We start from the raw sequence: 26,034 nt of genomic DNA, 5'->3' as shown, positions 1-26,034 counted from the left end.
AGTCCATCTAGAAACGCGCGCGGGGCTTCACGGCCGCAGAAAACGCGCGGGGCGGCCGACGCTCGGAGAAGCCATTAGAGGCACCTGGGGAGCCCTGTACCCCGGAATCCCTTCTGCTCATTACGCCGGTGCGTTTTTATAATGGGGTAGGCGCGAGATGCAGACGCCCGCTAAAAGCTCAGCTGAGATGTAACGGCAAAAGGAAACAGTGGTTAAATCTCTGAATTATTTTTGTGAAATTACTTTTGGTATTGATTTTCACATGTTTATATGCACACAAAGACAGACCTCCCCCCCCAAACCCAACTTAAGAGCGCCCTGCCCACCAAGGGGAGTAAGAGAACACAAAGAAATCAACCAAATCAAAAAAAAAAAAAAAAATCTCAAAATGAATTCAAATGAAAGGCTGCCATGCTTGAAAAATTTTGCCTGAGGGACCCTATCAGTGAGTAACAGATTCTCTTTGACCTGAGTAAATGTGGATATTTTTATAGGAACCATAACTAAAAGATATTTATTGTAGGAATCAAAAAAATTGGGATTAAAAAAAAAAACCTGTGATAAATGAGGTTGACTACATGTAGACCTAGATTAAAAAAAACAAAAAAAAAACAGACTAAATGTTATTTTTAGCGCTGGAAGAGCAGCGTCCGCGATGGATGCTCTGTGCCTAATAGCGGCGTGACAGACGGGTCTGAGGCTGGAGAGGAGGCTTGGTGTGAGGCAGCGCTGGCCGCGTACGCTAGCTCCGCGGTGGCCTGCGAGTGTGCTTTCAGCGTGCAGATGGCTGGGGGGTAAATTGAATTTTCTTTAGTATCATTTGGCTGTTAAGGCCAGCTGCTTGCTTCCTCTCGCAGTCACCCGGGAGAATTTCGCGCAGGCCGGGGGTGGGCGGGGGTGGTGGCGGGGGGCGGGGAGAGGGGGGCGGGAGTTTCCAAAGCCACAGTCTCTGTGTGGTACTGAACGTGCATCAGGCATTTTCCACCTGACAGAAAAACCAAACCGTGTGTAGTTAGCCAACTGCGATAATTACAAGTAAAAATAGGCCTCTTCATTGCAATAATAATAAGCAAAATAATAATTATAATAATGAATAATAATAATTATAATAATAACCTTTTTTATTCAAATACACCTCTGCCATGTTGTTTCTCTTTTGAGTTTTAGGAGTTTTACTCGAAACAGCCTGAGACTCAGGGAGACTCAAAACGAGCGGAGCCCTAAAATGGTTCCCATCATATCAGTGCTGATAAAAGAGACTGCCTTTCCAGGAGCAGCAGAAATGCACTTAGCCGAATGGGGCCGCGCCGCGCGCGGCGCTGGCAGCCTGTAGCGCCCGCAGAGAGAATATCTGTGCCGTCAGCTCTCAGACACGCGCAGAGGTGACACCAAGGTGAGCGCACGCTCTGCAGAATGGTCGGAAATCATTGATATTCCGACTCGGAGGCTGCAAATGGCTCGGTGGCAGATGGAGTCTTTGTCAGGGAAGAAAAATGGCAGCTCGGGGCTGTCGGAGAGGCGCTTTCTCGCTATCAGCCCCGGCTCGCGGGCGGCGACCTTCCCTCCGCGCGCCGAGGGTTCCCTCGCACTTGATCAATTATCCCGCTCCCTTTGTTTACAGGGGACGAGGAGACGGCTCAGAATGCCCGCTTTGGGGGGACATGGGGGGGTGTGGGCTGGGCTGGGCGGGGAGATAAACGTGTTTGCAGGGAACAGGCACCGGGGGCTTTGACATGTATCTGAAGGGTCGCTCTTTCTCCGCCTGTCTTCGGAAGAGACCGCTTAGCGGGTACACTCTGAGCTGCATCAGGGTACTTAGTGTTCCCGAGTAATCGCATTTTGGACACATTTAGAAATTCTTTGTATCTCTGCCGACTGAGAGAGATGCACAGGAAAGAGCATTTTTGATGGAAAATAGGATCCATGTAATATAAAGGTTGTTGTGACTGTTCTTGTAGGTGTACCTCTGTTAGCTTGCTGAAAGAACATTTTTGTAGGTGTACCTCTCTTAGCTTACTGAAAGAATGTTTTTGTAGGTGTACCTCTGTTAGCTTACTGAAAGAGGATTTTTGTAGGTGTAGCTCTACTAGCTTGCTGAAAGAATATTTGAATAGCCCTTTCGTTGAGCTTGTTTGTTGCCTGCTTCTGTTTCCCCTTGTGCTCCATAAATCAGCATTTTATTTGATCTCAGAATGTATTGAGGATTCACAACCCTGCTTCTTAATCATCAAGCTTAAGGTTTTAGTTTTGTGAAATCACTTGGACTTGTTCAATTGACGTCCGACTATGTAAATAAATTGCTGGGTATGCACGGCGCAGAAAATGAGGATGTTTTGTAAAAATGCTTTACATATTTTCATAATCAAATATGACAGCAATTTATGTCCCAGAGCTAAATGTTGCTACCTAAGGCGATCAGCGTCTTACTCAAATAGGGCCCATGTGACTCTGCAGAGTACCTTCAATCTCAGGTTGAACACATAGCAGCCTTCCCCAGAAGATAGAAATGAGATTTTTACAAAATCACCCATCGCTTACAAAGAATTGAATAAAAAGTGACTTTTGTGATTTATTTCCCTGTTTCCATCTGGCTACTTAGAGCAATTCGGATAAATCAATTTAATAAAATAAGATTTGTGGTAGATTGTGACACATCGTTACAGATGCGGTAAATGGCCATTTATCCAAAAAGTAAACATTTAATCTGGGAGTGCCAGTTAAACGTAGATTAAGAGAGTGTTCATTTAAATGATATTTGACGCGAAACCTTCCTATTCCGGTCATTTAGATTAGCAGTGTGTCTGCGGCGGTGTGCGCGAACACACTCCAAACATCTCTAAATGGCGTACTTTACACGTCTCTTGACACAAGGCGACGTGCACATGCTCGGAATGAAATAGCAGCGCATGCTAATAATTGGCTTAAAGCAATAAAATTCAAGGTACGGGAAAATATTGAAGGGTCAGGGGGAAAAAAAGCCGACGGAAAGAACAAACGATGCAAAAAGAAAATGACACCGGGGTCCTGGTTTAATATGTATGTATTGCAGGTTGGCGGTTGATTTCATTAGCGAATCTCATTGTTATGCAACGACTGCTCTCCTGCAGCAAAATGAATACTGTATTCACACGGCTCGTACGTTCAAGGGAAAACGCGCGGGTTTGGGCGCCGCATCCTTCGGAAAAAAGGGCCCCTTTCCTCTCCAGCTCCTCGCTTGCTTTTAATTATTATTATTTTTTTTTAAATAGCGCTCGGTTCAGATGTAGTGCAGTTTAGAGAGAAAATGAAAAAAATGTTTTTTAGTTACCCTCTGGGTAAAACTGTGCTCAGGTGGCTGGAGTCCATGGGTTTTTGTTTCCAGGGAAAGATTACGAGTGTTTACTTAAGCCACGGCCGCGCGCGTTCCTGTATGTTCTCAGACAATTTTGCTGAGTGTTTACCCTTCGTGTGTCGGGTGAGTGCGGCGGGGAGGATGGGGGGGGGGGGGATGGGTCTCCGCGGGGGGCTACGCGCACTTCCACGCTGCGGTGGGTGGGACGGTCGGACTCGCCAGACGTTGTCACACTGGAGCTGGAACGTTTGAATACGCGACCGGTTCCTGTGAAGGTAACGGGCGGCAGTGCGATGCACCGGTTTAAGGAAGAGGGCCCGCAACTCCGAGGGTGTAGGTTCGACTCCCAGGTGGGGCACTGCTGTTGTACCCTTGAGCCAAGGTGCTTAGTCTAAATTTCTCCAGTAAAATGTGCAGCTGTATAAATGGACTGCACGTGGAAAAACTGCGAGCTGTGTAAGTCACTCTACCTAAGAGCATCTGCTAAATGCCCAAGGTGTAAATGTAAATACTGGCAGCCGAGAAGGAGAAAAAATTGCGGCCTGTTTCCCTTCTGTCTCTCAGGCAGTCATCATGGTATAAAATGTCTGTCCCCCATGCTAGTTTTTAAGGTAGTGTATTCTTGACTTGAGTTCAACCCGTCCTTTCCATATTCAGTATCATTAACTGACTAATGAGATTGTTGGGGGGTGGGTGGAGCTGCACAGTTTAATTCTACCCAAGACTATGGTTGGGCAGGTTTCCTTGGATTACTGTATGTTTGTTTCTCCCAAGAATGTAGCAAGTACCCATCATCTACTAGCTGTCTGCAGTGAAAAACACTCCCTTCTTCCTACAGATGCTGAATCTCCTGTATTTCTGTTTGGCCGACAGAGTGGAAAAGCTGACTTTTAGGTGTGCGCAGTAGAGGAGCGTGCTGTGCTTCTGGCTACATAAATGTTGTGTTTCTTTCGTTAAAGAAAATTGAAAAGAAAAATCTCATGTTAAAGCAATTCCATTAAAGCTCACTTTACATTGCTCCAAAAAAAAAACAAAAAAATTATGTCAACTGTCAGCTGAGTTGTTGCTTTTGTGCGCTTTCTGTGTTCTTAAAATAGCTCCGAATGTTGAACAAGGGCGGCGAATGTTTAAAAAGGGTGCTTCCGAGGAAACGGAGCCGTTTGCGCTCTGCACGTTACCAGCACCCAATGGATTCTGAAGCGACCGATCCGGCCTTACCGGTTGCGTTCTGTCACAGTGGCCTTTCCCTCACGACCGTTTTGGACCAGTTAGTGCACTTGCACAGCGCTGTCGAGCTGCTTGGCTTCCTACGTTTTACGGCCGCTAAAAGGAACGCTCGCGTCTTTAGCGACGGCAGTTCGGCCTGAAGAAGACGACGCGGTGGAACCTTACTCGTTCACCTCAGAACGTGCCCGGTAGAGTCCAGCCCTCTGTTCCGGTACCTCAGAACGATCTGGGTTTGGGATGGCGGAACAAGCCGCGGAGGTGGCGTGCCTGGCGTTGACCGGCGCGGCGTGGCGCTGCGGACCGTAGCCTTTCGTTGCCGGCGAGGGGGCAGGGATTCTCCTGTTGGTTTTGCCCGGTTACAGCCTCAGCTCAAGGTTAAAGGGCCTGGAAAAGAAGCGGAGGGGCCTTGGTGGCTCCGAGCGGGTAAATGTGGAAATGCGATCTTTATGAAACACCATCTTTCGCCCTTGATGAGAAAGTGGTAACAGTAGGAGCACCTGGGCCATGGACCTGAGAGAGAGTATTCTGAACGACGCAGCCTCTCATTACAAGTCCCTCTCACATTCGCTCTTACACGCGCACTCGCATGTAGTCTTGTGCACCAATGCACACACTTGCACACACGCATGCAGAAATAAAGTTATGGCTGCTACACATGGCCCCGTATTAAATTAAGTCTGTTTATAGATTATTGAGAGACACATTCTGTAGAGTTTAAGCCAAAAATCTTTGGAAATAGGCAATATTGTTTGCGGAACATTAGGTGAGAATCACTACCCCTTTAGAAGCTTGTTTCTTTCCCACAGAAAAATAGTAAGTTCATTTAGAATGGAGAGTTGTTTTAAATGTACTGGGGTGCAGATTGGTTGGACGTTATAATAGCCTGTTACTGGATGAACAGCTAATATGTAGGCTACGTGGACTCCAGTCATCCTCGTCTTAAGCAATTCAAATGAGCGCAGTTGTAGTTTAGACACACCTGAGATGAATTCAAAAGTTTCTGTTTAATCATAATAGTGAATGCCTCTGAAGAAATATGATGATTATATCGATACTCATAATGGTTATTTTTAATACGACAGTACTTAATCATCCTTTGAAAAGAATATAATCACTGAATGTGTTAGCAGCTTTGTTGATATATGCTTGTTGATATATGTCAACTCTTGTATCTGCTATTGGAATAAATGGAAAATAAGTGAAGTATTTAATTCATTTCTGAGCCACTAGAATGTACAACAGTTCATTTTCTCATATGCTCAGTGATTGATGATTTGGGTAAGTCCGGGTAAATTCGACACACTTTTGTACTAGATCATCATGGATTTTAATGAGATTTTACATGTTTACTAATAAGAAATCCCATGGAATTTGACCTGCCATATCCACATTACTATAGGTCATAGAGAAATGGTTATTATTTACCATTTTAAAGGAACTTCCTAGCTCACTCCAAAATGAAAGGTAACAGATTTATGACGTGAGTGATTATAATCTTGAAAGTTGATCTGCGACTTGAACACCTCCAGGAAATTTAGTATTGGGTTTTTGAGTCATTGCTGAAATATCATTACTTATCTGAAGTGGCATGGCTTCACTAATTCCTTCCATTGTTGTTGAACAGAAGTTAATGATCAGTGCTGCTGGAACACAGTGTGGCTATCAGGGATTAAACTGTGCCTATGGACATTTGCTTTCTGACGTATGCACATGGCTAAATATATTTTTGAATAAAAAGCTTGTGTACTTTTAAATGTGTGCAAATTAACATAAGTGAAGGAATATCGTGAACAGGATAATATAGGCTAAATGTACAGTGCCATGAAAAAGTATTTTGTCCCTTCCTGATTTCCTCTGTTATTGCATATTTATCACACTGAATGGTTTCAGATCTTTAGACAAAATGTAATATTAGACAAAGGGAACCTGAGTAAATGCAAAACACATTTTTGTTTTATTAATGTTTGATATTCTTAAATTAAAAAAGTTATCAAACACTCATATCACACATGTGGAAAAGTAATTTCCCCCTTAGTTACTCAATCAACTAATTAGCCTAATTTAATTGACAATTAAATTCTGTTGATTGAACACAGCTAGACTTGATTGCAGCCAGTCCTGTTGCATCTAAACCTCACTTATATTGAACCTTACACTCAGAGTGATGTAGTCACCACAAAGTTTCTACAAGCACACTATGCCACGATCAAAGGAAATTCCAGAAGAGGTGAGGGAAAAAAAGTTGTCTCTGAAAGGGATACCAAGCCATTTCTAAGACTCTGGGACTTCCAAATCACAGCAAGAGCCATTATCTCCAAGTGGAGAATACTTGGAGCAGTTGAGAATCTTCCCAGTAGTGGCCAGGCTGCCAAAATTTATCCAAGGGCGCAGAGACAACTAATCCAGTCACTAAAGATTCCAGAACATCCAATGAACTGCAGGTCTCTTTCGCCTCAGTTAGTGTTTATGGCTCCTCAGTAAGAAAGAGACTGGGCAAAAATGGGATTCATGGAAGAGTAGCAAGTCGGAAACCAGTGCTATCCAAGAGAAACATCAATGCTCATCTCGCATTTGCAACAAAGCGTCTGGATGATCCCCAAGCCATTTGGGGTGATGTTCTATGGACTGGTGAACATCATACCAACAGTCAAACATGGTGGTAGTGTGGTGGTATTGGGATGATTTCCTGCCTCGGGACCTGGACAACTTGCCATTACTGAAGGAGTCATGAATTTTGCTCTGTGCCAGACAATTGTTAAGGAGAACGTCTGGTTATCTGTCCATGAGCTGAAGCTGAAGTGTAAGTGGGTTATGCGGCAGGACAATCCAAAACACAAAAGCAAGTCCATAATAAAAATCATGTAAAAAAACCTGGGTGAACTGAAGTTCTTGCCAATCTTCACTGCTCTAACTGCCGCCAGACAACTTCACAGGCGCCTGCAAAATTACATTGCACTACCTTCTTGATAGGCCCTTCTTGACACATGCTCACTACAGGAATCACTTGAGTTTGCAGAGGTTACATTTTGGTTACATATGATAATAATTGGTGGCTTGGCTGTGCTGATGAGAGAATGCTAAGCACTGAAGAATTGAGATTGAACTTCCTGCATCCTCATGGACCATCTCCATCATACACATTTCATACTGCCCTGATACACTTGTGATGGACCACCAACATGTGCTAGTGGTGGCTGTACCAGTCATTTCAACTGGACTGACATATACAATGTCGGGCAGAGACACAATCCCTGCATCAAAGGCTCCGAAGGAGAGCAAATTGAGAGTATAATGACTTTTATTTCTTATTTCTTTATTTATAAGTTATTTTATATGTTTTTGGTGTTTTTAGTTTTGGTTGGACTATTTGTTTGCCCTCTGACTGGATGATGGTTCCAGCTCTCCCTGAGTGGCTAATGCATCTTTGGTTTGCTTTGGCTCAGTTTGTGTTTAAGACTGGCTGGATTTGGGCTTCATTTGGAGAGATTTTGCCTTGATGCTGACCCTCTTTTTCTTACATGTGAAATTTCCAGAGTTACGTTAAGTTAAGTTTTGATGGTCTTCTTGTGTCTTGGTTTTCTGTCGTCTTATCTGCATTGCAAATCCTCACGTGTTACTTCAGAGCACCTTTCACAACCCTTTGCTTTTGTTTGTTCTATTTTGTTTTGGTTGTTTTTGTTGAGTGCCCATTTTTTTGTTAGTTCCTTGCAATTCTTTGTTTTTGTTTGGAGGAACATAACAATAGGCACTGTTTTTTAACATCATTGCATCAAGAAAGGCCCACTGCGAAGGTAATGCTTTGTAATTTTGCTTGCGCCTGACTATGCCTGTTAGTCGAAAAATTTCTAAAAAACCTGTTTTTGCTTTGTCATTATGGGGTATTGTATGCAGATTGATGAGAATAAAAATGAATTTAATCCATTTTATAATAAGGCTGTAATGTAAGAAAATGTTGAAAAAGTGAAGGGGTCTGAATACTTTCCGAAGGCCCTGTAGATATGAAACTTTGATAGCCTACTCTATATGTCCCTTAATAATGATTTGAGACGAGTGCCATTTCGGATCCAGGGGTTTCTTATAAGACCAAATAAGTATGCCAAATCTCATTAAAATCCATGGCGATGCAGTCCCGAATTCCAGTGTGTGTTGAATTGACCCGGACTTTGTATTAATTAATATTAATTAATATTAAAATCTCCTTTGCAGTGCTGTGATTGCTTAGCTTAGCTTAAGTGCACATGCAGTTCAATCAAAACAGAATCAACTTGTTTCAGGTTCAGTCAAACGAACCATAAAACTGTTTAAAATGGTGGTGTTGGACATGGGAGCCTTTTTTTAAAGAGCAAGTGAACTTTCCCTCTGCCTGCAGAATCTGCCTGTCTCCAGCTTCACAATCCTCACTGTGACAGTGCAGTCAATAAAACATGAACACAGAAATGAGTTTAAATAACAAGGTTGTGAATTGAGGAATGTCAAAAGACTCAAGTTGTGCAACATTTTTGCAATGATGTTTTACAATATCGTCCTTTTCAAGTGGAGCCTTTATTTTTTTGAGCATATAGTGTTAATAAAATGCATTTATTTAATAATGAAGTGGATGGAACCTGTAAGTAAAACTGGCAAAGTTACACAATTTACTGCAATGATAATACACCCTCAAGACATAATGTTTTCTGCCAAGTTAATTTGTAGGAACAAAGCTGAGATTCATCTACATAAAGATTAAAAATTGTTTAAATAATGATGCCAGCTACTCCTACATCCGGTCAGCAATTGAGATAGTGTGAGCAAATGAGCCTCCCTGAGATAAGGCACTGAATTAATCTGTCTTAGTCTTAAACTTGATAAATTTAAGGTGAAATGTTGCAAAAGGGAACCACAATGTCCCCATGTTCATTTCTGCAAAATCATTTCAATAGAGAACATCCCATGGCTTGATTGGATGCATTTCCCCTTGTCAGTACATGTCAGAATCAAAACTTAGTGGGTGATATGATTAATCTCATAAAATACAGTTTGTGTATGTGTGTGTGTGTGTGTGTGCGAATGTGTCTGACTACGTATGTCATGCATGTGCGTTAGCGTATGCATATGTTTAGGAAGGGGGGGGGGGAGGACTGGTTGATAAACCACTACCACCGTCACTCCTTATCACCCGGGTGAAGACGGAGTTAATGTTTTTCCCGGCCCGTATATGAGGCGAGATTATCCTGCGGTATCAGGCGTTCGTCTTCCACTGTTTCAGGCCCTGTCGGGCGCATCTTTCAAAGGGCATTTGTTATGTGCTGTAACAGGAGCCCTTCGGAGGTGTGTTTTTCCATTAGCCGGTCTCTGTGCAAAGAGGTGCTCTGCGGAGCGCGCCGCCGCATCAAAACAGCGGCTTCTGCCCACAGCGATGAGAGGCGTACTTTCCACCTGTGCTCTTTTCATGGAGAAAATGTAAGTCGCATGAAGTGACCTACAGTGTGACTGAGAGGAACAGAATACTATTCAAGTAACTGAACTAATATTTGACACACCATTATGATAATGGCCATTTTATTCTTTATAGCATTCATTCTTTGTAGTGTCATTGTTGTTTATTTTAATTAGAATGATTATTACTATTATTAGTATTAGTTAATAGTAGTAGTGTTGGTGGTGGCCACAGCAGTAGAGTAGTAGTAACGGTTGCAGGATACTGTGTTGTGTAGTTACTGCTTGTTGTTCTACTTAATGTTTTCCAGTTGTGGTTGATCTTAATGTGCTTGTGAGGAAGCAGACAGTTTCACATAAAAATCTTCACAGGAGTTCACCACTTCCTGCAGCGCATACAGTGGGGGCTGCACGCCGGCTCCCACAAGTCGACGCAGCGAGAGCGCGGAGCTCGCTTTCCGCTGAAAAGATCTTATCCCACGCTACCGAGTAAAAGCGGCAAAGCGGTTTTTTCAGGAGGGAGCGTCTCTTAAATCTCCTCGCGGCTGCGCGGAACGTTCCGGAGTCTCCCGCTCGCGATGTTTCGCGACATTCTAATTTTGCGGTGAGGTGTAAGGGTGAATGCGGCTCGCGCCGAACGAAAGGGAACTCGGGCGAACACGGTCGCGCGGGACGTCACCGGATGTTGGAAGGTTTCTGTGGTTACGGGTGGAAACGGAACGGCCCGGCGCGTCGAGGCCTCTCCGTCTTCTGCGTGCGCACGCCGCCATCCTGCTTCACAGTAAGTCAACAGCTGAAGCTGACGATCTGACATCTGTAGCTTGAGCAGCTCTGTGCCTTAGCACCAGGAACCACAGGGTTGGCCACTTAGACGCTACCTCATTATAGTAATTGCTAATCTCGGAGAAAGGCAAACACGTATGGTGTCATTAGGACAGAGGCAAGACAGTGACGTTTGTTATTTGTGTACGCGCGTGTGTATGCCTGCGTGTGTGTGTGTGTGTGTGTGCGCATGTGCCACCAAGCGCAGCAGCAACAGTTGGGTCTGTGCTTTAATGACTGCTGTATCTTTAGCACTCAGTCATCCTATACACACAGGTTGGTGAAGGCAGCAGGCGTGGCCATTCTCAGCTGTGCCTGAAGAAGCCATGTCAACATGGTGGGTGGCCCGCCGGCATTGTGGTTCTGTGAGTCAGGGGCACTGTGCAGCGCCGACGCTGAGTAGAAATGCAGTGCGGGGAACTCGCTGTAGGCCCGGCTGCACTGACTATCTTTAAACTGGGAGTTACTGGATCAGTCCTTAAGTGCTGTTTCGGGTACCAGTTTAAACCGGTTTCGAGACATCACTATCGAGGCAGTTTCTGCCCTCAGGGTGGATGGATTTTAATGGACATTGATGTGCTTCTGTGCTTTGAATTTTCTAATGAAAATCTGTGATTTTTAATGATTAATGGCTAGATTTTCTCAGAAATATTTCCTCACCACATGCTGTGGGTGAATGTACTGTCAAACAGCAAGGCTTATGGTCAGCGTGACACAAAATCATTACCCAAAAATATGGCTAGTTATTTTTGCATTTTTTACTGAATTAGTTTAAAAAATAAGAAGAATGATTGTAGAAATAAATAAATAAATAAATAAATAAAAAGTGGGGTACACCCAATTTTAAAAGGTACATAAAATTGTTCAAATTTAGCTGCAAGGATTGATTTACTGGTCAAGCACAGGGCCCAATTATGCATAACCTATGCACCAAAAAATGCATATACTCAGTACAATCCTCGATCCTATAATCTTGGATGGATGGGATCAGTGAGTAGATACATCATAAAAACCTGCATGCAGTTTAAAGGCTATCCACAGAAATGTACACAGCACTGTTATGTGCATTTACAGTTCTTGTAAGCACAATCTGTGATTCCATTACACCCACATAAATGTACAGAAAAGGCTATTTTACTTGCCAGTTTAGTTAATACATTAAAAAAACAGATGATAAAAAAATGGACACAATTTCACTTCATGAAAAGTTGCCATTGATGTATTTTACTATTTTAATCCAGAACAGTGAAGAGATCATGCGATTTACACAAATATTGTTCATTACTGTTTTAATTTTATATTCTTACCAGTTTTTTTGGTGATTTTTATTTTGGTACTCAAAGAACAATGATTTGAGTGCAGAGCATGTGGGCTATTCTTGTAGCCTCCTAACCCAATTGTATTTTGGATAATATCCTCTCCCTTTTTTATAGTCTGTAAAATGTTAATGGTGCCCCTGGTAACATATATCCAGTAGCACGTCTGTCACATATTTGAAATAAATAAATAAATAAACTGTAATATTTGTAAAGCAAAATGTCCTACCTTTACATATATACTTATATTTGGTACATTTTAAGCACATTTGTATGTTACAGCCTTAGATTGCTATGAGTCAGGTTCAGCCATGTAGCCAGCGCACCTTTTAGACACAGGCTCAGGGCCGAGATGCAGAGATATGCTAACTGGGATGATGGAAATATTAATTTTGCAAAGAGAAGCATTTTCTTGAAGATGGCTCGGAGGCAGAGAGGAAATTGGCTATTTTTCTCCACACATTCATCAAAATAAAAGTAGTCCAGTGAAGGTCCCTAGTGACTGCTTCAGACCGTGAATGCACTCCGTTGTCTACGTAAGCCACAGCTGTACCGACAGGTCAGTAAGTGTAGGTAAGGACTTACTGTAATGTGTGCTCCACGGCAAATTTCATGCGTTTCTGAACCATAACTGATTCAAACCTAACCATAAAGTACTTTCTGAAAGAACTACATTTGAAACCATTTTTTTCTTTGTTAGAACTACATGTGGATAGTTGCAAATAGATACAACAGAACTTTGTATCTTTGGTTGGCTCACAAGTATGCAGTACGTGTATGTTCTGTTAAAATAGTACAGATTTAACTGGTGCTGTTTTTTCATTTGTACTGAAAATATATATCTCATATATATATACCCATGAATAGCCTACTTTTGGCTTTCCTCCACTAAAAAGACAGTCAGCCAGGTCTTGTTGTGTTTCCCTGCTGATGCGACCTTTAGAACAGCCACAAAGAAAACAGAAATGATTGAACTAGAGGTGAATGTGAAATCCAACAATACAATTTTACAACAGTGAAAATGCATGAAAACAGATATTACAGATTTTGTTGAAATTTGCTAACATTTAATTAACCCATAGACTAGTGGAGAAAATGTGGCTCAGTCAAGCTATTGCTAATTGCTAAAATGAACTTGTGTGGTGATTTTCTAACTCTTCGGTGCATTTATTTCAGATTCTTTGCCTACATTTAGGTTAGGCATAGCTAATTAGCCAGATAACAAACATTAGTTAATCTCACCTGACCATAGACACAGTGGGAAATACTGTAACTTCAGTCTTAAATTTGGTTTTTTTTAAATTTATGGTATAATTTACGACCATACTGAAAAATTAATGGAAAGTGGTAGCCAGTGGGAGCTGTTTTTTCCGCTAAAATCTACATGAGAGTAGTATACGGTGGTCTCCACTGAAAGTACTTGATCCAACCAAATGCTTCATCTTGTTATTTTCTCATGCGTGGGTCTTCCCATCAAATTTCAACCAGATTTAGGTGTTTTCCTGGCTTATGTTTCCAATTTTCCTCATACTTCCTTCAGGCAGTCTTTGTGTATTAAAATGAATTTTAGACATGGTATCATCATGTACAGTTTAAGAGTTACAGGGGTAGAAAGGTCCAAAATGGCTGCCTGTTTGGGGGGTTAACATCTGATTGCATGTGAGTACAGAATGCAAAGAACATAAAGTGAGTAAAATTTTGGCCCAAATATGAATGTACTATGTATGAAAATCTTTAAGAATGAGAAGTCATATGTGGCCATAATCATACACTCATGACACATTCACAAATAAAGCATTGTGATATAATGTTGACATGTGCACTGTGTGGTCATTATCCTTATGGAATTCCTTCATGGTTAAAATTAGTTTATTCTTAATCTTGATTATAGACCAATTCTTGATGCAATACACTCTTTTGACACAGGCAACGGTGGCAACATTTTACAACCGTGAATCATAGGAAATATGATCTTGCACACTGGGGTTCTTCTCCAACCCCAAAATAATTGTATTATAAAAAACTTTGTCTTTTTTTTCAGCTGGGCAGTAGTTTGCAACGGTGTGGTTTTTCTGTTGGAACACTGAACCAGAACAGCAAACTGGTGGTCAAAGACTACACTACATTCAAGTAATATAAAACAGTATAAAAATGTATCATTTTGTCATGGCGTTAAAATGGAGTATAAAGGTGATATCCATTTCCAAAAATTAGCTGTGTACATATCTTTATGAAATGATGAAAGAATGAGCCTGAGAAAATATACTCACATGTGATTTTCTTTTGTTGAAGACATATCACCAGTATACATTTATAATAATTATTTTGCGTCGATTACTTGTTTTTAAGGTATGAATAACTAATTTTGGTTGGCCTTGTAGTCTTACAAAAAGAATGAGATTATTATCCCAATTGTTCCCATAGATAGACATCTGAAAAAGATGCCTAAGTAAAGGCAGCCATTTTGGATGATCATTGATGATTTGTTTCTCAGTAGCCAGCTTTATTCTTTACAGATAGGTAAGGAATATGCATATTAAAAATGAAGGGATTCTGAGGACCAGGCCCGACACACTAGTGCATTTCCCGTGGAATGACTCCTATAGATTTCAGCTTTAACATACGTTTCATTTAATTGCAAAATGTAATGTGAGAGACAGCAGAGGACTTTCTTTTGCAGGCATGGAATTGTGGGATATCTGAGCACCGATAATGGGGATGGTCTGGTTCTGAGACCCTGTCTCTGTGGCTTGAGGTGTGAAAGGGACTTTCAGAGTATTTCCTGTTATCGCTTAGACGAGGAGATCAGAGTGCAGTGAGCAGCCAGTGAAGAGCATTAAAAGCGTCATGTGCTTACGTCACTCCTGCAGTCTCGCAGATGAAAATAAGCCAGGCTGCACACAGGGGAGCCCCAAACCAGCATCTATCCAGGTTTGAGGCTTTGACGGAAAACACCTCTGGTGTATTCGACATTTTAGGCTTCCATTTATAACGCTATCTGTTCTATGATCTCAGTAGTAATGATGCCCAAAAGTGACAATAAGTAGCTGTCATATAAACAGTAAAATGATGGCTGCCTGGCACGCTCATTTGAATAAATGCTACATTGATGTTTTTCAGTGTGCGCGTGTGCGGCAAGGTGTAAGGGATACAAAAGCAAAACAGGTCTGCAAACAAACAGCGCCTGACCCAACAGAGACGAGCGAGAACAATTAGAAACGTTTTTAAAAGAGAGGGAAGTGGGCGGACCATATGCTCAGGTGAAGCGAACGAAGAACCCCATTTCCCAGCGCACTTTGTGGCATTGTTGGTTCCCATTGTCAGATGCAGCTGTCTGCTCGCGTTCTTTATCGGACTTTATCAGACAGATTATTCTTTTTTTTTCCCCTCCTGAGGTTAAATTTGATTTAACCAACAACATCTGTCTTTGGCAGGTGCGCCGAGCCTCGCAGGCGCTCGGCATCTCATCTCCTTCAGATGGAGCTGAAGTCGGCCGACCTGGATGCCACAGAGCTAAAATAATGCCCTTTGCGGTCAGGCCCCTGGCTGCTGGAAAACAATGTTTTGTTATCTAATGATAGGGCGGGAGGGGGCTCTTCTCTGTTCTTGGAGAGCAGCGGTATCAGCTGCAGCGACTTCCCCTTCCCTCCCCCAATTTTAACCCCTCCGTGAGAAATACGCTCGGAGGGCCCGGATGGCCCAGTTGCATTCGAAGGAGGACAGGAGAGAAATGCAGTGTTCTAATTCCATGGCAACGGTCCGTCCGTCGCCTCGTTCTGGATTATTCCGGATTTTGCCACATATTGCCACTGTCAGGGTGGGAGTGACACTTCTTTAACGTGAGGAAATGTCAAAGGTGGCGTACATAATCGCAGCTGTAATGTCCGTCGGGCGTTTTTTTTTCACGTTAAAAGACCACAATGAGTCAGCGGCCGATCAAATATTGAACGGGAGAAATCAGTTCACATTAAATTGTAAAGACCTCCCTGCAATGAGTTGTGCTGAATGAAAAGGAAAAAAATGAAGGTAAACCTTTGAAGCTGTCAGTGTTTATTTGTTACAGTGTAATGAATGTGACGATTTTAACTTGGTGCTAAATGTTCACTGAAATAGCAATTATGGAAGGTGTCCATGGCAGCGAGCACTTAAGTTGGTTTTCTATAATGTTGGCTAATTTATGGAGGTCTACATAAATCATACAAAACATAATTTAGTTCTGATACGTACTAATTAAAAAAATAGTATGTGTATAGCCAATACAGTATATGCCTTCTGCATTTTGTGACTTGTATTCAAAACTGTAGTTATAATGTTCCACTGCTTGTTTGCGTTTGTTGGCCTGGTTACCGGCTGGGGTTTGATCCTATTACGCTGAGGTCTTGGAGAGGTTGTAAAGTATATGAATGGAGTGTGAGCTATTTTTAGACATCTAGGCATTAGGCATTCTCTCTGCTAGCCCTTGCATTTCTCTTGCTATTGCTCAAATTTGGTGCCCTTGGTCATAGCGTATTATCCTTAAATATATTGCTCTTTCTCTGAGGCTGCAGCCAGTATGACTGATTTTGTTTTTTTTAACATGGCAGCAACTTTGAAGCTGTTTAAAGTACTAACATTCATGTTTCAGTCCTGGATTTTACATGTTAATTACCGCTTGTCATGCCACTTGTTCCCCGCAACTGGCAGTGTGATGACAAAGCATGATATTAAATTCAATTTTAAGCATTTAATGATTTATTGTTTCATCATTGCTTCTAGATGTGTGCCAACTATTTAAAAGTGCCCCCGGTCTTAATTTATAAGCTTTGCCGTTTATGGCTGCGAAACAATCTTTCCCGTGCATGCCATTAGCCTCAACTTTGACATCATTCATTCATAATGTGTTTGGCACTGTGGTGCGGTCTGGGCTCTAATCTGTGCGACTCGTGGTCCTGGTTATGCCCATGCCAAACCGCACTGAATATGGTCACAAATATTTGAGTCCTTTCATGGTTCATAAAGTCTTGATTATAGATGTATGAAAATTGCTTGTTTTGACTCCAGGCATCTGAGCACGCCCAATATTACTGCAGAACATAAATTTGGCGTAATTCTTCACAGCACGGAGATATAATTTACCACGTTTATTGCTCATGCCGTTGGGGTGCGTGCAGAGTATTTTCTATTGCCGTAGGTCTCAAGTCCCGCACAATTTGGCCACCAGCTGCTTTTGCCCACGTGCACGTAGAACCTCTGACAGAATTCAGTCATTTGTCTCATGCTGGCACTTTTACACATTTATTTCCTGTTGCTCCTAGTAAACTCCACTGCTCTCCCTTGCTTTTCTTGTTCGGCCGAGCGCAATCTTGCTGTAGTGCTGCATGGATGCCACTGCTCGTACGTTAGCTTCCACCCATTTATATCTTAGCTTTACCATTTTCTGGTTGTGGCCTTTTGACCATTGGGCAAGCTCATTCTGACGCATAGCAGCCTGAAATGTGTAATGTTTCCTTCCTAAAAATTTTGTTTGCTGATGGACAGAGCTATGGGGAAGTTCAATTCGTGTTCGTGGGTTTTAAGTCGTTATTGAGGTTTAGCCCTGAGTGAGCCCCAGGCAATCCCAGGATCTCATTTTAAGTAGCTCTTGAGTAGAAATGATTCTAAATGCGACAGGCTCGATTTTGTTCATCGCCACTGAATGCAAATGGCTATATTGTGTGACTTTTGCCCAGAAACGCCAGAAAGGCACGTTACTTTTAATTGCACTCTTTAAAAACTCATTTTTAAAACTGTCATCGTGCTGGGTTCTTGAGCTTAACTTTGAGTTGTGTAAGTGTCTACCATTATGTTTTTTTCTTTCATAACTTATTTGATATTTGAAAAATGTCTTGCTCTCCTGAATAACGTGTCTTTCACACCAATAGGAAAAAGTTAAAAAAGAATTCAACCTCTGACTTGGAAACATGAAATTTGGTGCTGCAGTGCTGCAAAGTCAATGCGTCGCATAGCCATTGTGAATTTTAGCTTCTTGATGTATTTGTTCCTGAAGGTACAGTGATTTTACACAAATTAGCGCTAGCCAATGGAGCCAGAAACTCATCTGATTAATGTCCATTGTAAATCCCACAGCTAATTGGTTTGTGGTGGTAGTACGGCAAGCTGAATTAGTCATTTATAGCTGTTTTTTTTTTGTATTTTGTAATCGAAAGCTAAATGTAATGAACATCTGAAGCAGTATATCATCACAGCATAATTTCAACTCTGGTTATTCTACAGGGCTTTTAATCCTGTTCTGAACATGAATTTTAAAATTCCAGCGTGAGGAATTTTCGCACCCCGCCTTCATTATGAACACAAATTCCACACATTACTGAATTCTTCTTTGGTTTAGGGTAGCTGTGGATTTCCTGCTGAAGGCTAGTTGGTGAATGTATCTCCCAGTCTCTTTTTAAAAACACAGCGGTCGTACAGGGATGAGAGCAGTGCCCCCGACGCTTAACGCCGGTTTAGCGTAGCGCCCGCTCTGTGGCGCGGTCCCGCTCGGCGCGTCGGCCTTGCTCCGGCTGCCGCGCGTCGGGGAGCGCTATTTCCGTCCCCTCCGCTAATCTCCCTGTTTGTGTTATTTTTAAGAATGATTCACGGAGGCCGGAACGAGTTCAAATGAGCGTCGCTTCAATACCGCGGTGTGAAGGTTATTCGCCGTAGTAAGGTGTGATGCAATACACTGTTAATCATTTCTCAGCCCGCTGAAGTGCAAGGCTCAACTGCACCTGTGAAGTTGTGAATCATTGTTACAATTCCCAGATCCGGAGGGCGGAAGCGTTCGCACAGATATTTACGGAGCGTTTGTGTCGTTGAAATCTTCTCTCATGCAAATGCGCAATGAGCACTTTGAGGCTTGAACGAAGCGCCCTGCATCTAGGCTAATTGATGGAGATACAAAGTCTGAATGGCCTTACATTGTAAATATGTAGATTTTGAGTTTTTGAGTGAGTGTATGTGCTACATTAGATTTGACGTTTCGGTGATACTTTCACAGAATAAAATGTTAATGGTTATTAGTTTCCGGTTTTAGCGAAAATGCTAATTTTTTTTGTCTTGCTGTCGTGGCCCCTTAATGCGTTTGGAAATGCCAACATCATATTTATTGAAATACTTTCAACGTGTCATCTCCAGAATGGCTTAGGTGCAAAATCTTTTTGCCGGATGTCTTTCTGAATGGTCGTACTATGAGGGAATGTAGCGGTCTTGGTAATTAAAAGGCAATTTCACCGAACTGATTACATTATGCTAATAAGGGAAGATAATATCTCGAAAACTGCGAGTAAAAATGACAGTCCGGCCTCCATTAGAGACTGGCGGAGTCTGCCTCGTGCCTTGAGATGTCGCTGCGGATTTCCCACATGAGGGAGCGGGGAGTGGCACCCCCCCCCCCCCCCTGCCGCGCGCCGCGCCGCTCCCTCACGCTCTGCGTTAGCGCTCCGACGCCGCCGCCGCGACAGCCTTCCCTCCCGCCCGAGTCGCGTCTTAAAGAAAAAACCGACTGCTGAACCTTCGATGCCCCGGCTCTCTCGAAAAATCGCTTACCTGCGGTGTCTTAGACGCACGAACGCCGCGGAATACGGATACCGTGTCGGTCGTCCCTTTTGTTCCAGGCCATTTTCATTCTGAAGCCTAACGCGGTCGAATTGGCTTCAGGACCTGATGAATAGATGCTGGCGGTCCTTAGCCTTGGCTAGCAAGTTCCACGGATTGTGACCTCTAGGGGAGGACAGCCGTAAACATGCTGCTCCATTTCTGAGTGTCTGCGTGTTCTGCCTGTGGTGGGACTTATAACAGTACATGGAGAGCGGCATCTGCAAAATAGTGTATACAGATGGCATAATTTTCTGTAGTTGCAGGAGAATCACCTCAGATTTTGCGGTGGGGCACTATCGAGCGACTCGTTTTCGGTTTGCTTACCTCGCGTCGTCTGGTCTGCCACATTTCCCTCTGGTTCAACCCTGACTCGTCAAACGGGCTGTTTAAACATTCCAGTCTCGCAAAAAAAAAAAAAAGTTTTCAGCGTGTTAGAAGTTTCAAAATCAATGCGGCGTATTTACAAGTGATAGAGAATCCTCAAGCCCTGCATTGTTATTTCTGTTTGGCTACATTGATTTGCGTCCTCCATGGAATTTCACGATCTGTTTTTTTTTCCCTCCCCTCCCTTAGGTCACTGATAAAAAAGCAGCCTTTTTCTTTTATTGAGTTAGCGATTTGTACATTTGCCGTGATAAAAGATTCTCCAGGGATCGCACAGAATTAGACCGCTGAAACACTTGCCCGGGATTCAAGGCTGCGGGGTGTGTGTGCGGGAGGGCGGCAAAGGGTTAAAGCCTCGCGTTAGACGCTGCCTTGTGGAGGAGGGGGCAGGGCTTCTGGAGTGCCGTGGATGCCAGTCTGAGGGTGATTGGCAGATCAAGGTGAACTGGTCCCCTGAGCTGCCATTTTATGCAGATGAGCGCGGGGCACGCCGTGTGCTGTGGTCACGCTTCTTATGTTTCCTCCGTGCTGACACACTGGCCCGGGCACCGTTTCTCACATTACACAGAGCCAGAGCTACGGAGAAGTAGCATGCAGGAAAAACAGTAGGGTAGCGGAGTGTGGAGAAATAGGTATCATTAGCATAAAGATTTGATGTCATTTCTCAGGCATGGCAGTGGTGGCAGCTAAGATTGATATTTCATTCGGCCAGACACTGTCACAGATTGCATCTCATTGTTGACGATACCAATAAGTCTTTCTGCTTGTTATTGGAATGGTATCCTGTCCTTGTTAGGAATTTGCAGTGTGTCTCCTGTCACTTTGTGTGGAAGTTATTCTTTATGTGTCACAGAGAAATCCCTCGGCACTGTAATCTACAAAAGAAAGCATCAAACAGCACTCAAAACTTTTCTCGGGTTACCTCAGGTTACCTGAATAATATATTATATTGATATAGGGATATTGTATCATTTGGTCTGCTTAGTACAAATTGCTCAAACAGTTGTTTGCCTTTCACAACTTTCTAACGCTGTTGCTTTGGCAGGAAATTGAAAGGAGCGGGCGGGTGTGTGTGTGTGGTTTTGTGTGTGTGTGTGGGTTTGTTTGTGTGTGTTTGTGTGTTTGTGTGTGTGTTTGTGTGTGTGTGTGTGTTGTGTGTGTGTGTGTGTGTGTGTGTGTGTGTGTGTGTGTGTGTGTGTGTGTTGTGTGTGTGTGTGTGTGTGTGTGTGTGTGTGTGTGTGTGTGTGTGTGTTTGTGTGTGTGTGTGTGTTGTGTGTGTGTGTGTGTGTGTGTGTGTGTGGGTTTGTTTGTCCTGAAGGAGGGGCCACATCTTCGCATTGACATAAACATTTAGAGCTGCTTTCGCTTTCTCTCTTGCGTCATCACTGCTGGAGGAAGTCTGAACCTGAGAGAGGCAGCTGTCACAGATGCTCCCCGTTTATTTCCATTTTTTAAAAGTCGCCTACGCCAGACAGTGAAAATGTGGAAGTTTTCCAAACCGTATTCCTTGCTCATTTCAGGCTGCTTGTTTTGTGCTGTGTGTGGCTTCACCTTTCCTTCTCCTTGTTTTTTTTATTCAATGGCAAATGTGGATAGGCACCAAAATGTGTCAGCCAGTCATAGAAATCACAAATATTTTTAGATGATACTTACAGACTCGGTGTAACTAGTCTTGAAACTTTATTGTTTTTAATATTACTTATTACTCAGGAGGAGTTGGAATGATTCGTAAGTAAAGTAAGATAATCTTAAAATTGCAACAGCACGACTACGCTTGTGTCAGTCAGTGTGGGAAAGAACATCCTAGAAGACAGTGTCTCAGTAAGCCTCCAGGGCTTTAATGTAGGCACAACAATTTAAGCTCATTACACAAACATTTAGGGCCTTGCTAGAATACTGTAGAGAAAGCAAACAGGACTCATAACTTTCACTTAAACAGGCTGTACAAGTAAATAAACATTTAAAGTGATGTCTAAATCCAAGCCTTCCGTTTTTTGCGTTTGTAGTGAATTTGTATGCTGCCACGGCGAGCCTTCTTGTTCAGCTTCGTCGTAGCTCTGGATTTACAGAGCTTGGAAGAGAGGCGAATTAAATCAGTCCGGCGCTGGCCTCGTCGTTCCGCGCGCGCCTTCCCCCGCTCTCGTTCTGCCCGTCCGACCGGGAGTCCGGAAGGTTCCGGCTGAACTTACGGACGGCGGATGACGAATCCTCCCGTCAGGGCCCGTCCGGATTTGCTTTATCGCCCCCCCGGTTCTGGACGGCGCGGCCCACACCCCCTTCTCCGCGCGGGCGCGTGATTTACGCGTCGGGGCCGGTGGGGGGGGTGTTTCGCTTCCGGACGGCGTTCCGGCGCGGGATTGAGAGAGCCGCCGTTACGATGTTTACCTTGATCCCAGGCCCGGGCTTCATTTCAGCCGCCTCGGCGTCCGACAGCGTCCCAAACAGATAAAAGTCACGCTGGCTTTCTGTTTCTCCCTCATAATAGAGAACCGGGGACGCGCTGTTTATCCGCCGTGACCGAACGCCAAGGTCACCAGCGTCAGTGCCTCACCCGCCAAAGTCCTTGAACCTTGAACCAATTGTCATTTGCGATGTCATTATCAGACGGTAAATCGGCAACTGGTTAAAATGTGACTTAAAGAGCCTGAACACCTGAAAGTACAAAATGCATATTCTGTGTTAGACAATTTCATATGAGCATCTTCAGAAAAAAAAAAACTTCCCCTGTGCAGTTCAGAAATATTTTTGGAGATAATTTAATGACCGGCTCACATACCTTTTTTGTATCAACTCAGACACAGACTTGGTACTTTGCTTGGTGCCCCAATATTCAGAATTAAGCAAATGACTGAAAGATATTGGGGAAAAAAAAGATATTTGCCATAGGAACTCACATCCAGTTCTGTTTGTTATATGTATAGATGTGAACATGTGAGGTATAGCATATATGAGGAACTATATAAAAAGGGATATACCAACAGAACACTTCACAATTATGTATACATACCTCTGTATATATATTATATAAGGTTAACAAAACCTGTGTTCTATGAACACCTTTTACAGGGAACAAAATGGGGGAATACAGAGACTGCGGTGAGTAACCAGTCTTAGATACTCTATGATGGTGATGATGTCCAACCTCCTCCAAGCTAAATTGAACCGAATGAATGATCGCCAACGCAGGTGACTGCCTCACATTTTAGCGGCAAATTAAAAGGATGAAGAAGGCGCCATGGGGCTGGCGTATTATTCAGCTGTGCAGAAAAGAGAGATAACCTTTGTTCAGGCACCTTAGTCTCATATTTAATTTGTAACTGTCGTTCGTCTGAAAGCTGATTGCGTTCTATTTGAATTCTGGCAGTGTCTCCCGTTTTCCATGCAAATACGGGCGTCCTCAGCGTCGCCGGCTAATTTTTTTTTAATGCAGCGCTCATTTTTGAGCGCTATTCATTTACCACCTTAGCGCTTGCAAAGATAATTGTGTTGCAAATTTGTGCTTTTAGGAATGCAAAACAGCTTATTCAAGTTCATGCTGATTCGTACCTTTGATTTTCCTTAAATGCAGCCTTTGAGTTTTCGTCAAATGCATTAACACTTGGTAGGAGATCATTTGTAAGGTAAGGGAAAGCGTTAATTAGATTTTGTGTGTTTGTGTCACTGGAGGTGTACCACTATTGAAATCCCCGCAATCATTTTAATCGCAAAACAGCTGGTGCTACAGAAGGTGTGCGCGTGTGTGTGTAATGTGCATCCACACTGGCTGGAATCAGTCCTGTTAGTATGTATTTATTTTCACTGTTTGAGTTGTTGTGCAGTAATGAGTAATAAGCAACAAACATTAAAAACAAACATTAACGTTTTTTTTATTTTTTTTTATGAGGAACTGTTTTCATATTTCTGACAATGTAACTTTGCTTATAATATATCCTTGTAGAGCCAAAAAACCCGCCATATATAAAATTAAATCCGCTGTGTACAGATGGCACGCATTCAAAAGTAAAAAGCCTTCGTGCACACGGATCATAATTGTAATTTCTCCCAAATCGAGGAGTCATGGAAAATTGGTAAAGCGGGAGCGCGGTGTTTGTTGGCGGTGCGGATTCGCGGGCGTCACGTATGACAGCCGAGCGTTAAGCTGAACACGCAGATGCCAGCGGAGTCCCTCATTGTTCCAGCCTGAAAGAAACGGCCCGTTTCCTTTGTCCCGTCTTTCACACGTGTGTCATCTTCATTATGCATATCGACAGTGAGGAAGGCCTCCAATCAGACCACAGGTGGAGCGTGCTCTCTCTCTCTCTCTCTCTCTCTCTCTGTCCCCCTCCTGTCTCTCTCTCTCTCCCTCTCTCTCTCTCACTCTCTCATTCTCTCTCTCTCTCTCTGTCCCCCTCCTGTCTCTCTCTCTCTTTCTCTCGCCTGTTTTTTTTTTGTTAGACTGGAGGGAAGAGTCTCCCGTGTATTTGTGGGAGATGTTAATTTATAGCATGCGAAAATTGATGACTCCTTTATTATTGTGCAGAGGAGTAGAAACCCTGCCTGAATTTTCAGTGTTGGGATCCTCCTGGAGGACAAAACCCTGGGCAACAAAACCTGATATTCTCCGTATTCTGCTCTAACATGGACGACCGGTCCGTCAGCTGTGGTACACAAGTAAAACGTTCAGTTAATGTATTTGACTGTTTTCGTAGGAGATCAGTGAAATGCAGTAAAATAAACCAAACTGAACCAGGTAATCACACACTGTTTAATTTTCCTCTGTTACATTCTTTAAAAATATTTTGTCTGTTCCAGCATGGGTCTGTTCCTGCCGAGTGGTTCTTTCCTGTTTTTTGTCCTGTGCATAGACACACTTTCTGATGTAGTCAGAGAGAGAAAAGAAATTTCCAGAAATGCGCAAATTTGTGTTTTGTCTTCAATACACATTATTAATGGAGCGTAATCATTTCAAATGAGCATCAGACTCGTAGTCTCTCTCAGCCCTGATTTTGGAAACGTCTTAAGACAATTGCCATACCCCTCAACATTCTGTCCCTGAACTCTGTTGTACAATTGGAGTTTTCGAAGTGGACCAACAGTAATAAGAGTTTTCCTTCAAAATAAGAGCCTATGATATATATAGAGAGATTACTCTGTGTTTGTCTTCATCAAGCTCAAATATAATATTGAGTGAGATCTAAAATGGTGCAGTCTTTTTAAAGAACTTTTGGCTTTTCTCCACAGTTTGGAATGTCCAGCTGTGGACCCCGTCCCATCTCTGCCATGTTCTCCGTCCAATCGAGAAGCACTCGCTAGCGTGCGAAACTGCCATATTTGCGCCAGTCAGCTGCACATCTGACGTAGCTGCACTCGGTTCGCCAACGGTGTCGACGTCGCGCGATGAGGCGGGAAATACTCTCTGACCGAAAACTCCCTTCCCTGTGCGCTACTGTTCGCAGGTTATTCTGCCGATTCCCAAAACGTTTACCTCTGGAATACGTTTTTAAATTTGACAAAACAGACCACTGCTGTAGGTGGAGATCTGAACCACGGCATTGCACCGCACATCACTATTGGTACACCTATGGCAATGTTTGTGAGGGATTAGCCCTCAAAGAAAAAGGGACTGACCAACTCTTTTGCAGTGAATAGCCTGTATTTGAGAACAATGGTCTAGAACCGGCTGGATCTCTACAGGCAAGCGACTGTTTGCTTCATTTTCACCCAAACTGCATAGTGTCCCCGAAAAAGCGCTCCATACAGCATCCAGAACAAGAGAGCATGAACGATAAAGAGGAGTGAATGCGTTTTGGATCATTCATTAAAGACTCCACTGTAAAATTCATGTTTTTTTTTTCTTTAACGGATTTGATTTTGTCTGTGTTTAAAATTCTGAGTGAAAGTTCTTAGCAGTCTGGGGGGATTTACTACATTGGGTAGTTTCTGTTA

The 26,034-nt window shown here is 43.0% G+C and overlaps 1 protein-coding gene and 1 long non-coding RNA gene across 12 annotated transcripts in view; both read left to right on the top strand.

Moving 5' to 3' along the window:
* The window catches only part of baz2ba (bromodomain adjacent to zinc finger domain, 2Ba), a 102,088-nt gene that overhangs the window by 24,113 nt on the left and 51,941 nt on the right, over positions 1–26,034 (top strand). The window lies entirely within an intron of this gene.
* LOC135252041 (uncharacterized) lies at positions 1,712–3,238 on the top strand. The gene is made up of 2 exons (XR_010329277.1): positions 1,712–1,960; positions 2,024–3,238. It is a non-coding gene; the product is annotated as an uncharacterized LOC135252041 (long non-coding RNA).

This window comes from Anguilla rostrata, chromosome 3 (assembly GCF_018555375.3).
Source record: "Anguilla rostrata isolate EN2019 chromosome 3, ASM1855537v3, whole genome shotgun sequence".
Taxonomy (NCBI): domain Eukaryota; kingdom Metazoa; phylum Chordata; class Actinopteri; order Anguilliformes; family Anguillidae; genus Anguilla; species Anguilla rostrata.
The sequence above is the reverse complement of the archived record's forward strand: the minus strand, read 5'-3'. Positions and strand labels throughout refer to the sequence as shown.